Source organism: Mirounga leonina, unplaced genomic scaffold (genome assembly GCF_011800145.1).
Source record: "Mirounga leonina isolate KUSES-001 unplaced genomic scaffold, KU_Mleo_1.0 Mir_171, whole genome shotgun sequence".
Taxonomy (NCBI): Eukaryota; Metazoa; Chordata; class Mammalia; order Carnivora; family Phocidae; genus Mirounga; species Mirounga leonina.
The window spans coordinates 9,102,270-9,115,235 of NW_023270436.1; the positions used below are offsets into that span (position 1 = coordinate 9,102,270).

The 12,966-nt window shown below is 40.4% G+C and overlaps 1 protein-coding gene and 1 pseudogene across 1 annotated transcript in view; one reads left to right on the forward strand and one right to left on the reverse strand.

The window, feature by feature from the left end:
• ATXN2 (ataxin 2) overlaps positions 1-12,966 on the reverse strand; it is a 119,294-nt gene that overhangs the window by 56,398 nt on the left and 49,930 nt on the right.
• LOC118018716 lies at positions 10,204-10,303 on the forward strand (annotated as a pseudogene).

Genomic DNA, 12,966 nt, shown 5'->3' on the forward strand with positions numbered 1-12,966 from the left:
AACAATAAGAATTATCAAAGATAATAAAGATTTAAATTCTTCAGGTGCTTCATTCCCTGCCTTATAAACATTCAGTTTACCAAAATCTCTAGACTAGAGGGGAAAAGAATACACAAGTATCCCCCTGCCCACACATCTGCAAACCCCTCTATACCACCCCCACAGCAGCTCTCAAAACCTCTTCTGATTCTAGGCAAAGGTTTAGTCACCCTGGGTCAGTGGTGCCACCTGGTGGTAATCAGAAAGAAGTGTCTCAACCAAAGCACCACCTCTCTTTTGGGTATCCCAATGCCCCACACCCAGCAAACAGGATATATGTTCTGCTCCTCAGCTTTTCCTCTTACCTCTCAGTTATGCTCATCTACAACTCTGAAAAATCACTCAACGTTGTCTGAGAACTTTTTAAAGGATCAGAATAGTGGTAAAATAAAATGCTAGTGACATACTATAAATTAATAAATATAAATTTAAATCTATTAAAGCCACAAAATGACATATTTGATGAAATTTAAAAATTATCAAAAACATTTTTCTAATTTTAAAAACAAAAAATCAGTCTCCGACTTAACATCAGAAACCCTCAAATGTGCTTCCAGAAAAGTTTTCACCAGAATCCTCAGCTGCCCGTTTCCTCTACCAATTAAATCTCCTTTTTCTCCCACTTTTTAAAAAGATTTTATTTCTTTACTCGAGAGAGAGTGAAAGAGAGAGCAAGCACAAGGGGCAGAGGGAGAGGGAGAAGGAGGCTCCCCGAAGAGCAGGGAGCCCGATGCGGGGCTCAATCTCAGGACCCTGGGACCATGACCTGAGCTGGAGGCAGACGCTTAACAACTGAGCCACCCAGGTGCCCCATACATCTCATTCTTCTCAAACACTGAAATTCTAGATAAAATTTTTTTAAAGCTTATTTCATTGTTATTGTTCTGTTTTGATGAATTAAGAACTCTGTGACATTTTTCAAAAACTTTAAAAAATATTTTCTCAAGGCCCCTGGGTGGCACAGTTGGTTGAGCGTCCGACTCTTGGTTTCAGCTCAGGTCGTGATCTCTGCGTCGTGAGATCGAGCCCTGCATGGGTCTCTGCACTCAGCATGGAGTCTGTTTGAGATTCTCTCTCTTTCTCCCTCTGCCCCTCCAGTTCATGCTCCCTTTCTCTCTCTAAAATAAAAAAGTCTTTTTAAAAAAAGAATATTAAAGAATAGCATAAACAAACAAAATGGGGAATGAAACTGGACGTTTCTTACACCATACATAAAAATAAACTCAAAATGGAGTAAAGACCTAAATATGAGACCTGAAACCTAAAAATCCTAGAAGAGAGCACAGACAGTAGTAATTCCTGACACTGGCTGCAGGAACATTCTTCTAGATCTGTCTCCTGAGGCAAGAGAAACAAAAGCAAAAATAAGCTATTGGGACTACATCAAAATAAAGCTTCCAGGGGCACCTGGATGGCTCAGTCATTAAGCGACTGCCTTCGGCTCAGGTCATGATCCCAGGGCCCTGGGATCCAGCCCCATATCAGGCTCCCTGCTTGGCAGGAAGCCTGCTTCTCCCTCTGCCACTCTCCCTGCTTGTGTTCCCTCTTTCGCTGTCTCTCTCTCTGTCAAATGAATAAATAAAATCTTTAAAAACAAAACAAAAAACAAAATAAAGCTTCTGTACAGCAAAGGAAACAATCAACAAAACTAAAAACCTACTGAATGGGAGAAGACATTTGCAAATGACATATCTGATAAAGGACTAGTAACCAAAATAATAAGAACTTACACAACACCAAAAAAAAGCCAATCCAATTATAAAATGGGCAGAAAACATGAACTGACATTTCTCCAAAGAAGACATACAGATGACCAACAGACACATGAAAAGATGCTCAACATCACTCATCATCAGGGAAATGCAAATCAAAACCACAACGAGATATCATTTCACACCTGTCAGGATGGCTAAAATCAACACCATAGGAAACAAGTGTTGGCAAGGATGTGGAGAAAGAAGAACCCTTGTGTACCGTTTGGGTTTTGTTTCGTTTGTTTTTTTAAGTAATCTCTACACCCAGTGTGGGGCTCGAACTCACAACCCTGAAATGAAAAGTCGCATGTTCTATTATCTGAGCCAGCTAGGGACTCCACCCCATTTTTTAAATTTTTTTTTTTTTTTTTTTTTTTTTACCCTCATGCACTGTTGGTGGGAACATAAACCAGTGCAGCCACCGTAGAAAACAGTATGGAGGTTCCCCAAAAAGTTAAAACCAGAATTATCATACAATCCAGTAATTCCACTACCAGATATTTACCCAAAGAATATGAAAACACTAATTCAAAAAGACATATGCACTTTTATATTTATTCCAGCATTATTTACAACAGCCGTATTATGAAAGCAGCCCACATGTCTACTGATTCATGAATGGATAAAGAAGATGCAATATAGGGGCACCTGGGTGGCTCAGTTGTTAAGCGCCTGCCTTCAGCTCAGGTCATGATCCCAGGGTCCTGGGATCGAGCCCCACATCGGGCTCCCTGCTTAGTGGGAGGCTTGCTTCTCCCTCTCCCACTCCCCCTGCTTGTGTTCCCTCTGTCGCTGTGTCTCTGTGAAATAAATAAATCAAATCTTTAAAAAAAAAAAAAAAAGAAGATGCGATATATATGTACAATGGAATATTTTTCAGCCAAAAAAAGAATGAAATCTTGCCATTTGCAATGACATGGATGGATCTAGAGAGTATAATGCTAAGTGAAATAAGTCAAATACCATATGGTTTCACTCAAACATAGAATTTAAGAAACAAAACAAATAACAAAGGGGGTAAAAAAAGGAAGACACATACAAACCAAAAAACAGACTCTTAACTCTAGAGAACAGACAGATGGTTACCAGAGGGGAAGCAGGTGAGGGGATGGGTGAAAGGTGAAGGGGATTGAGTATACATATCGTGATGAGCACTGAGTAATGTATGAAATTGTTGAATCACTATATTGTACACCTGAATCTAATATAACACTGTATGTTAACCATACTGGAATTCAATTTAAACACACACACACACACACACACAACAATCAATTGAAGTGTTCCCTGAAAATGCTAAATCTTCAAGTAACAATAATATATTATACAAAAATTACACATACTACAGGTTAAGGTGTTAGTTATGTTTTATAAGATAAGGTTTTTAAAGGTTTTTTATAAAGTAAAGTTTTTGTCTACATGTATTTCTGCAAACTATGGCTAGAAAAGAAAAAAAAACAAGATGGGGATAATGAACACTGCTGCCATTAAGGGCCAAGTGTGTGGATAGGAACAATAAAAACAAAGGGATAAGTGGAGGCATAAAAAGGAGTAAGAGAAATGCGGGGGTTGGGGGGTGCATGAGATTCTTGATTTCGGGGTTATGAGTTCGTTCAAGCCCCACAGTGGGCGCAGAGCTTACTTAAAAAAATAATAATAATAATAAAATAATAAAGAGAGAAATGCAAGGAGATGGGGCACAGGGAGTCTCTATCTAGATTACAGATTCTTAACCTTTCTTCTTTTATCCATGGACCCCCTAAGCATAGGGGGGATTTAAATGCATAAAATACATAGGAAATCAAAGGAGACCAATTATAAGGAAATGCAGTTATCAAAATCTCAAAAACCAGGGCGCCTGGGTGGCTCAGTCGTTAAGCATCTGCCTTCGGCTCGGGTCATGATCCTAGGGTCCTGGGATTGAGCCTCCCTGCTTGGCGGGGAGTCTGCTTCTCCCTCTCCCACTCCCCCTCTGCTTGTGTTCACTCTCTAGCGGTCTGTCAAATAAATAAATAAAATCTTAAAAAAAAAATCAGTGCCACAGTAATATACATACTTCTTTATAATAAATGCATTACTCTATAGAATCTAACAGCAAATTTAATGACTAATTTTTATTTTTTTTTTTTTAAGATTTTACTTATTTGAGAGAGAAAGAGAGATAGCGAGAGAGCACGAGCAGGAAGGAGAGGGAGAAGCAGGCTCCTCACAAGCAGGGAGTCACATGCAAGGCTTGATCCCAGGACTGGATCATGACCTGAGCCAAAGACAGACACTTAACTGACTGAGCCACCCAGGCACCCCGATAATGACTGTAAGTAAAAAAAATTTTTTTTTAAATACATAACAATTTTAGGGGGCGCCTGGGTGCCTCAGTTGGTTAAGCGACTGCCTTCAGCTTGGGTCATGATCCTGGAGTCCCGGGATCGAGTCCCACATTGGGCTCCCTGCTCAGCAGGGGGTCTGCTTCTCCCTCTGCCCTCTTCCCTCTCGTGCTGTCTCTCATTCTCTCTCTCTCAAATAAATAAATAAAATCTTAAAAAAAAAAAAATACATAACAATTTTATTGATCCACTAGAAAAAAATAAAAGCTACAGTGTAAATCGCATCCCCACCTGGACTAAACCCCTTAGCACAGATTACGGTCCTTAAGTACTGGTTCTCCTTCCTCAATGTCCGAAGTTAATTTTTAATCAATGACTTCTCCTGGAAATAAGATTTTTAAATCATCCTTTTTCATTCACATAAGGATAACAATTCAGATCTGTGTCCTGTATCATATGTAAGAAAAGGAACATGGTAGGACAGCTATGACTCCATTAGTTCATAGTTAATTTGTGCAACAAAAAAAAAATGGTAAAAATGGCAGCAGTGACAAGCCCCAGAGAGATGAGTGTCCAATCGCCCCTTAATATCTCAAGATATCCGTATCTATACAAGTGATATGAAATTAACTGAGTTCTAGAGGTGCTAAAGTCACAGATACTGCTAATACTAATGGTTTGTTAATGGAAAGAAATGCTAAATTCCTTTTTTTTTTTTAAAGTAATCTCTACACCCAAAGTGGGGCTTGAACTTAGGACCCCGAGATCAAGAGTAAGCATGTTCCACTGATTGAGCCAGCCAGGGGCCCCAAAATGCTAAATTTCAATCAAAGGTTAATAAAGATATAAAATTATTTCCCATCCAAGTTCATCAATGCCCTGAATCCTCTCCATGAACCATTTGGGAATCAATGGATCCAGGTTAAGGACTCTGCCTTATGTTCTAAAAAGCAGGAAGAAAAGAGCATTCTGCGGTAGGGGCACCTGGGTGGCTCAGTTGTTAAGCGTCTGCCTTCAGCTCAGGTCATGAGCCCGGGGTCCTGGGATGGAGCGCCACATCAGGCTCCCTGCTCAGCGGGAAGTCTGCTTCTCCCTCTCCCACTCCCCCTGCTTGTGTTCCTGCTCTCTCTGTCAAATAAATAAATAAAATCTTTTAAAAAAATTTTAAAAATATAAAAAAAAGAGCATCCTGTGGTAAATAAAGGAAATGAGGTGACGGAGCAAGGGACCAGAGAGAGTAGTCACAAAGGTTGCAGCAAGAGGTAAAGAAGGTCTACTGAACTCTCCTGAAGCTCCAGCAAAAACTAGAGACGAGACTACCCTATATTCCTAACTAAACAGCACCACAATGGGATTTCCCCAGCCACATCCAGTAGCCTGGCTACAGGAGTAGACAGAGTTTAAAAGTATGGAAGACCAGAGGAGGATCAAATAAATGACCCCATTTTTTCATTTTAAAAAACAGAAGGCCAGGGGCGCCTGGATGGCTCAGTCGCTAAGCGTCTGCCTTCGGCTCGGGTCATGATCTCAGGGTCCTGGGATCGAGGCCCGCATCAGGCTCCCTGCTCTGCAGGAAGCCTACTTCTCCCTTTCCCACTCCCCTTGCTTGTGTTCCCTCTCTCGCTGTGTCTCTCTCTGTCAAATAAATAAATAAAATATTAAAAAACAAAAACAAAAAACCAGAAGGCCAGGGAATGGTCAGAGAGTCCTGTAAGAGACAGGAGGAAAGTGAGTAGAAGAGTAAAGGTTAAGTTGGCTATGGTCAGAGATCTTGGAAGGCATCATGGAAGAGAAGCAGTTATAAATGATGACAAAGTCATGAAAGTAGACTGCTAAAATAAGATGGAAATGAAGTAGAAGAGTTTAGGAGACTCAAGTTTCCAAAGGAACAGTGTTCTGTTCCAAATGACCAACCCAAGAATTATAAAATTTACCATTGCAAAAACATTTGAAGGTATCAGCCACAAAACTATGGGAAACTTGAATGCATTCCAAAGGTTAATACCCTTCTGTTCTAAATACCAAGAAGTCAGAGTTATAAAATATACCACACAACAGCACTTGCCTACGAAACAATGCAGCAGTAGATACTGTACATACTGAGTGACTGTATTTTTTTTTTAAGATTATTTATTTGAAATAGAGCACGAGACACAGAGAGAGGGCACAAGCAGGACGCAGGGGTAGAGGGAGAGGGAGAAGCAGGCTCCCCGCCGAGTGGGGAGCCTGATGCCCCGACACAAGATCATAACCCAAGCCTAAGGCAGACGCTCAACCAACTGAGCCACCCAGGCACCCAGACCGTAACTACTTTCTAATTTTAATTCTGGGCATATCAAGCAGAACTACCTAATATTTAAAATGCTGCAAGTAGTTATTTGATACACCATGGAGATGATATTATATAACCACAAAATTCAAGTTTTTGAAGTTAGATCCATAAAAAGTCAGTCCCAAGGTTTTTCCTTTACCTCGAAAATTTTGGGGAGAGAATGAATTGGGAAGAGCTAGTATAAATTATTAAAAACAAAACATAGCTCCTCCTACTTCAAAGACGGAAAGGTAGGACAGGAAACCAGGATCTATTTCTGCAGTGCCTGTACCCCCCCCCAAAACAAGTGACAGAGTCATCCTGCTTGTAATCTCTTCTTGTTCCGGCAGCTGAAATTCTCAACCAAACACCGGTCTTTAAAAGTCTTTTGTGTAGGGGGCGCCTGTGTGCTTCAGTTGGTTAAGCCTCCAACTCTTGCTTTCAGCTCAGGTCACAATCTCAGGGTCTTGAGACTGAGCCCAACACCGGGCTCCGCAGTCAGCGCAAACTGCTGGAGATTCTCTCTCTCCCTTTCCCTCTGCCCTCCCCCACCTCCCATTCTCCCTCTGAAAAGAAAAAAGAAAGAAAGAGAAGAGAAGAGAAAAGAGAAGAAGTCTTTTGTGTAAATAAAATAAAAGCCCAAAGTGGCAAGACTGTGCCTTTCCGGTATTTGGAGAGGTTAACACAAAGCAGAACACACTGGTGAGCGGCAGTCACCCGACACCTAACACTACTGCACAAGATAGGACAGACCAACACAACAAAAAGCCAGTCACCTGCATTCCTAAATTTCATACAAAATTTTAAGTAATTTAAAAATAATTTCCTGCAGGCACCTGAGTGGCAAAGTCGGTTGGGTGACTGACTCTTGGTTTCGGCTCAGGTTATGATCTCAGGGTCATGGGATCGAGCCCCACAATGAGCCTGCATTGGGCTCCACACTGCAGTCTGCTTGGGATTCTCTCTCCCTCTACCTCTCCCACTTCTGCTCGCTCTCTCTCTCTCTCTCTCTCTCTCTCTCAGAAATAAATAAATAAATAAATAAATAAATAAATAAATAAATAAATAAATAAAATCTTTTTAAAAAATTTCCTACCTTAATAGAAAAGGATGTCATTTTTTCAGAGAAAAACCAATTAATCCTACCTTTGCCTCTTGGGCACTGAACAAGGAAAATGAGTTTCGTGACCCATAAGCAGAAAGGAGGTTGTTTTTACCCTGGTTAGCACAAAAATGAAATAAATTAATCTCTAAGGTATGGTATCTTTTAATCTTAGGTTTCAAAGTGAACTCAGGAAAAGCTGATTCGATACTATTCTTCACAGATGAATATGCTGTATACATAGATATAAATCCAAAAATGCATGCATTTCCAACATACACAATACCTAAGGCAAATTAATTATTTTAAAAGAATTTCAAACAGCCTGTATGTAGGTATGCTTTTATACTTAACTCCCTTACTTAGGCTTCTGACTTTTCTCACTTATATAAGCATCATTTGGGCCTTATTTTTAAAGTTAACACTTGGGACTTTGTTTTTTTATACTTTAAAAGGATATTAAAATGTTTAGTAGAAGCAATCTTCTGTAAGAAAAATATACTCTGAATATGTCATGTTGTACGAAAGCCGTTGTTAGATTTGGCTAGGAGTAACTGCTTTCCTGAGTTTCCTGAAAATGAGTGGTAATTAGTTTGTTTTTTTTAAAATATTTTATTTATTTATTTGAGAGAGAGAGAATGAGAGAGAGCACATGAGAGGGGGGAGGGTCAGAGGGAGAAGCAGACTCCCTGCCGAGCAGGGAGCCCGATGTGGGACTCGATCCCGGGACTCCAGGATCATGACCTGAGCCGAAGGCAGTTGCTTAACCAACTGAGCCACCCAGGCGCCCGGTAATTACAGTTTTTAATCATCTATGGCAATATGTCTATGTAAGAAAAGAAAAAAAACAAAACAAAACAGGGGCGCCTGGGTGGCTCAGTCGTTAAGCGTCTGCCTTCGGCTCAGGTCATGATCCCAGGGTCCTGGGATCGAGCCCCACATCGGGCTCCCTGCTCCGTGGGAGGCCTGCTTCTCCCTCTCCCACTCACCCTGCTTGTGTTCCCTCTCTCGCTGTGTCTCTGTCAAATAAATAAATAAAATCTAAAAAAAAAAAAAAGAAAGAAAAAAAAAAACAGTTTTGTCCTGATTGGAATGTAGTAAATGTAAAAACATAAAATTTTTAAAATATTAACTGAAAAATAAATATATGCTGGGTACCTACTATCCGTGAGACATTATGCTAGACACCATGGGGAATACACATCCCTAGTTCTATAAACATGTTTCTAAACTGCAGAAAATTATAATGCATTAGAAGAAAAAAAAAAGTCACACACTGCTTTGTAATGCTGAGTATTCAGGACATGAGGTAGACAGCTGGCTCTCCGACTGTGTTCCATGTAACCCTATGATTTCTTAGGGGTACCTCACAGCAGACAAAAAGAAAGCTGAGTAAGTTAAGGTTCTAGGACACCCCCCTCCCAACTTTCCTCCCTCACCACTACCTTGTTGTAACTGGAATTCAGCATGAGACTTAAATGGGGGCAGGAGGAAACAAACCATTCCGTGCTAAAAAGAAAATGTTGTGGGCGCCTGGGTGGCTCAGTCGGTTAAGCGACTGCCTTCGGCTCAGGTCATGATCCTGGAGTCCCTGGATCAAGTCCCGCATTGGGCTCCCTGCTCGGCAGGGAGTCTGCTTTGCCCTCTGACCCTATCCCCTCTCGTGTGTTCTCTCTCATTCTCTCTCTCTCAAATAAATAAATAAAATCTTTAAAAAAAAAAAATTTAATTTAATTTAATTAAAAAAAAAAAGAAAATGTTGTAAATTTTAGTAGCCATTGGTGCAGGTAATAAAAACAGACCACAGTGAGCTGCAAAGGTCAAGGAAAACTCTAAAGAGGAAAGGAGGTTTGACTTGGTTTTAGAAAAGTATTTTTTTTGAAGATTTTATTTATTTATTTGACAGAGAGAGACACAGTGAGAGAGGGAACACAAGCAGGGGGAGCGGGAGAGGGAGAAGCAGGCTTCCCACGGAGCAGGGAGCCCGATGCGGGGGCTCGATCCCAGGACCCTGGGATCATGACCTGAGCCGAAGGCAGACGCCTAAGGACTGAGCCACCCAGGCACCCCTAGAAAAGTATTTAAAATTCTAGGAAGGAAGGAAGGTATTTAAGGTAGAGAGTAAATCCAGCAGTAAGATAAGCAAGCTCAAAGATAGAGACAGAAATGTCTAGCGTACAGAAAATGCCACCTTGGGTCAAGAAGTAGATTAATATTGGGGGAATAATGAGATTTTAGGTTGAAAAAGAGAAGATACCCTGGGAAGGGCCCTGAATGCCAAGGTATGGCATCCCAACTTTATTTGGTAAGCAACAGAGGCTACTGTAGATTTTTGAACAAGAAATGAGATGATATAATAAAAGCAATGCTTAAGAATTTCTTTGTGCTGGGGTGTCTGGGTGGCTCAGTCAGTGAAGCGTGCTACTCTTGATTTAGAATCAGGTCACGATCTCAGGGTGTTAAGATCGAGCCCCGCATCAGGCCCCTGGGCATAGAGCCTGCTTGAGATTCTCTCTCTCCCTCTCCTCAGCCCTCTCACCTCGCTCTTAAAAAAAAAAAAAAAATTCTTTGTGCTAATGAGGGAAGTTAACTAGGAGATTACAGTAATGTCTGGATACAAACTATCACAGGAACAAGAACAGAGAGGAAGAAAAGCATGCGGATGTAGCGCTTGCGCTCCCTTCAGCACATATACTAAAATTGGAGTGATACAGAGATTAGCATGGCCCTGTGCAAGGATGACACGCAAATTCATGAAGCGTTCCATATAAAAATAAAAAAAGAATGTGGATGTAACATCACCAAGGAAAACTTTAGAAAGCAAGGTAAAAGGAAGCAAACAACTTTCTTCCCAAACAGAAACCAAAATAATCCTTGTGTCTATGTTATTTCCCTACAAGCAGATAAAGAACAAGGATGGATGAGAAAGATGTGACTCTTGTCTGGAAGTGTATTATGAGCTAAAAGAATAAACCCAGCTCATGGGGCGCCTGGGTGGCTCAGTCCTTAGGCGTCTGCCTTCGGCTCAGGTCATGATCCCAGGGTCCTGGGATTGAGCCCCTCATCGGGCTCCCTGCTCAGCAGGAAGCCTGCTTCTCCCTCTCTCACTCCCCCTGCTTGTGTTCCCTCTTTCTCTCTCTCTCTCTCTGTCAAAAAATAAATAAAATCTTTAAAAAAAATTAAAAATTAAAAAAATTAAATAATAAATCCAGCTCAGGTTACAAAAAGCCTCTAAGACTCTATCTATATAATAGGTATTTCATGTGTCCAATGTTAATGAATTACCATTCTAATTTATCATTTGCTTCAAAGGAAAGAAAATTTTTGCTTTCATCTCCAGAAGTTGTTTCATAAAATAGTTACTTTGAAACACGATAAAAATCTGACTCTGCCAAAATATTAATCACAAAGTTGTTCTGATTATTACAGAAAATGTATTTTACAAAGCAGACTATGCATAAATGGTACTATCAGTGGAAAATTAATGAATCAGCAACACATAGCAGAGCAGACAAGCTCAAAGCATATTCTCACTTCAAGCTCAAAGTTTAGTGCCTATCCTACTAATAAGAGTCAAAAGAAAGATTTATAGGGCGCCTGGGTGGCTCAGTTGGTTAAGCGACTGCCTTCGGCTCAGGTCATGATCCCGGAGTCCCGGGATCGAGTCCCGCATCGGGCTCCCTGCTCAGCAGGGAGCCTGCTTCTCCCTCTGACCCTTCCCCTATCTCATGTGCTCTCTGTCTCTCTCATTCTCTCTGTCTCAAATAAATAAATAAAATCTTTAAAAAAAAAAAAAAGAAAGAAAGATTTATATTAGATAATAAAGACTATAAAACAATACTGTTCTAATCCGAAGATGAAAAAAAAATTTTATAAATACATTTACAATAGGGGTGCCTGGGTGGCTCAGTTGGTTAAGCATCTGCCTTTGGCTCAGGTCATGATCCTGGGGTCCTGGGATTGAGCCCCATGTCAGGCTCCCCACTCAGCAGGGAGTCTACTTCTCCCTCTGACCCTCCTCCCTCTCGTGCTCTCTCTCACTCTCTCTCTCAGATAAATAAGCAAAATCTTTTTTAAAATAAATAAATAAATAAAATACATTTACAATAGCGAACTCCATTTTGGATAACATTTTTAACAACAAAAAAAAGGAATACGGAGGAATAAAGCTATCAACAGAAGTATAAAACTTATACCCTGATAACTACAAAATATCTGAAGAAAATTAAAGATGACCAAATAAATGGAAAGATATACCATGTGCTTGAACTAGAAGATTTAACATTGTTAAGATGGTAACACTCCCAAAAATGATCTCCAGATTCAATGTAATCCCTATCAAAATCCCAGCTATCATTTTCCAGAAACTGACAAGATGATCCTAAAATTCACATGGAAATGCAAGGGACCCAGAATACACAATCTTAAAAAACAAAACAAACAACACTTGGAGTACTAACACTTGAATTCAAAACTTACTACAAAGGTACAGTAATCAAGGGCATCTGGCTCAGTCAGTTAGGTAGCCAACTCTTGGTTTCAGCTCAGGTCATGATCTCGGGGTCGAGATTGAGCCCTCCATCGGGCTCCGCTCTCAGTGCAGAGTCTGCTTGAGATCCTCTCCCTCTTCCTCCCCCATTTGCGCCCCCCCCCACACTCTCTCTAAAATAAATAAAATCTTTAAAAAAAAAAAAAACACACAAAAAAGTAAAACAATCAAAACAGAATAATACAGACAGAAGGACAGACATATAAATCTATAGGCTATAACTGAGAGTACAGAAATATACCTTTACATTTATGGTCAAATGAACTTCAACAAAGGTGGTAAGACATTTGAATGGAAAAAGAACAGTCTTTTCAACAGATTGTACTTGGACAAGTAGATATCCACATGTAACACCATTAAGTTGGAGCTCTACCTCACACTTTATATACAAAATTTAACTAAAAATGGATTACACACATAAATATGAGAGCTAAAAAAATAAATATGAGCTAAAACAATAAAAATCTTAAAAGAAAGCAAAGGAACAAATCTTCATAATCTCAGAGTAATCAACTTTTTTAGATACAACACAAAAAGAAAAAACAAGAAAAAAGAAAACATAAACTGAACTTCATCCAAATTGAAATCTTTTGTGCTTTAAAGGACACCAGCAAAAAAAGTGAAAAGATAACCCACACAATGGGGAAAAATATCTGCAAACCGTGTCTGATAAGGGGATGAGTGGTATCCAGAATATTTAAAGAATTCTTACAACTCAGGGGCACCTGGGTGGCTCAGTCGTTAAGCGTCTGCCTTCAGCTCAGGTCATGGTCCCAGGGTCCTGGGATCGAGCCCCACATCGGGCTCCCTGCTCGGCGGGAAGCCTGCTTCTCCCTCTGACCCTCCCCCTGCTTGTGTTCCCTCTCTCGTTATCTCTCTGTCAAATA